The following is a 2,890-nucleotide window of genomic DNA, read 5'->3' as shown; positions in this document are numbered from 1 at the left end:
AATAGTAATATTAAAGATATCCTCGTTATTATTATTAAATAATATCGACCTCTATAAGTACAATATTTACCTTAATACTTTTAATTTTAACTTATATATTTATTTTTTATTTCTATTTTTACTAGTTACTCGGGCGATTCTTGATATTAATTATATAATATTAATATATAGTATTAGTAAATACTTATACTATCTCGTTAAACTATTTTTTTAGATTTTCTACTTTTTTAAACTTTCTTTTTCATAAAGTTTATAATTACGGATTAATAGTAATATTATTACGGCTAGCTAGTCGTAGTAAGTATATTAGCAGAAGTTAAGGCTACGAGTACTAAGTAAATAGCATCGTAGTTATAAATAGTTTTTCTAAAGCTATATTAATAAGTTATAAAGTAAGTAAGGCTTTAATAATTAATCGTAGTCTTATTAAAAAGGGTTTTTAATAAAAATAATTAAAAGCGATTATAAGATCTAATACTAAATTAATTACTAAAGAGCTATAGGAAGTCTATTTTTAAGCCTAGCTTAAGTTTATATTATATATAAGTCTACTTATAAATATATCTTTTATTAATAATTATTTTTATTCGTTAGGTAATCGCTAAGTAGATATTAATAAGTAATTACTTAGAGTAATTATAATAATTATTTTATTACGTAATTACTACTTCTTATTTATATATAACTTATTTAAAGTTCTTTTATTCTATAGGAGTTACCTTATGTTCTTATATTTTTATATATATAATATATTATAACTTCTATAAGCCTACGGGGCGGGCCCTAGTCTTAGTTATATATATTAAGTTATAATATTAGGTTTTCTTTTTAAAGGTCTTATCCTTATAGACCTATAAGTAAGTCGTTATAGCCTAGGTTAGGGCTCGTTAAGTAGTTTCTTTTAAAAATATTAAAATATTTACTAAATCTTTATATAAGAGATTAGGCTATGAGTACTTAACTAGCGAGGCTATAATATAGGTATAGGTATATTATAAGACTAAAGCTTATAGAGTCCTTCGTAAGGGCTCTGCTTCTTAGAAAGTTCTTTTGTAATAAGATCCGTGTACCGGTCGCTGAGTTATTAGCGTCCTATTACTAGCCGTATCCCGAATTTATTATAATTACTCCCCCCTTATATGACTTTAGTCCTTAAAGTTATTACGTAATATCTTCTTTTAACGCTAATAATAAAGTTATTAACGTCGTTATTCGTAATAGATTCCGTAAGGCGTTAATAATATCCTTTCTTACCTAGGAACAAGGCATTGCTCCTATCTCCTTATCTAACGGATACCTTATTATTATTATTTGGTAATAGCGCGCCGACTAGTTACTAGGTTAGTAATATATATTCGTAGTAAAATATTCTAACCGTCGTAATATATAAGAGCCTACCTAACCTCGCGGTTATTATTATTACTAGGCTATTAATTATAATAAAAGATTTTTTATCCGTTACTAGTCGCGTATTTTTTTTTTTTTCCCTCTTTTTATTTAGTAACCGTTCTGCGAATTCTTTCTTATATAACTTTACTTTTTTTTTTATAATATTCTAATTCCGTATCGTTTCTTAATTACGACTCTCTTGCTATACTATTACTAAGTATTTACCGAAATATCTGCTATTTCGCGTATTTAGGATATACTTAATATAGAGTATAATCCTAAAAAGGGCTTCTGCGGTCTCTATAGCGGTACTCTCTATATACGCTACTTAGCTAGTTTATATTACGATATTAACGAGCTTATCTATGTTACCGGCGCTTATATCGCTAAGTATATTATTTATTAAATTAATAAGAAGAAGTGTTCTACTATAAGTCGTCGAGTCCTCGCTAATCCGTTACTAAAATATTAGCTAACGATGTCTCTTAGGTTCTTAAAGAGCTATATAGCGCCGCTTAGTTTATTTAGAACACCCTTATAAAGTTCCGTAATACCGAAGAATAGGGTAGTTTTAACTCCTATAAGCGCGGCTGCGTTCTCTATACTTTTAGCTATACTATTAGCGCATAAGAGAAGGTAGCTACTTATATCGCTAACCCGTTAATAAGTAATAAAATAAAGAAGGTCTACTTTAAATAGGCTACTCTCTAAGAGCTCGCTACTAACTACGAGTATCTAAACTTATTAATCTTAATTACGGTAAGTCGTTAGCGATCGTTTAGCGAATTTTCTTTTTACTAACTTAGATTTCTCTTTTTAGGCTAGTATCCTTAATATTAATAATAAGACTAAGATTATCTCCTATTTTAGTTATTTCTAACCGGCTTACTTTTATAACGATAACTATATAACCGCTCTACGAAGTAACCTCGACGCTCTAGCTTAGTACTATAAAGAGACTCCTAAGGGCGTTATTATTATACGTATTTAGGAGTTTCTTACTTTCCCTGCTTTTTATAAATACGTTACTAAGTTCTTAGTAAATAAAGTGCTTATTTATACCGTTACTATATATAGCGCTACCCCTATTTCCTACGGTCTCGAGACTCGGATTCTTATTAAGAAGCGTGCTCTTATTACTAACTATATTCTTAATAGTAATAACGAGCGGGACGACTTTAGGTTTAAGTTTAATAAGTCCTAGCGCGAAGATACTAAATCTAAAAAGCTTAGTAATAACTTAGAGAATTCTCTTTCTTAGCGTCGTAATAAGCGCTACCGCTTTAACGTTAATAACTCGCTAACCCTTACCCGCGACGCTCTTTTTAATATAAACAAAGGTACTCTAGCCCTTAGTTATATTACTCTAGATCTCGATAAAGCTAGTATTACGCTCCTCCCGCTCTAAGTAAAGGCTCTATAACGGCTCGACGAGGCTATTATTTATATTAAAGTTAAAGCCGCGGGTCGTAATAAATAGTTCGATATTACTAAGTTCCTT

The sequence above is a fragment of the Colletotrichum lupini genome, chromosome 4 (genome assembly GCF_023278565.1).
Source record: "Colletotrichum lupini chromosome 4, complete sequence".
Classification (NCBI taxonomy): domain Eukaryota; kingdom Fungi; phylum Ascomycota; class Sordariomycetes; order Glomerellales; family Glomerellaceae; genus Colletotrichum; species Colletotrichum lupini.
Note: the sequence above shows the minus strand (reverse complement) of the source record.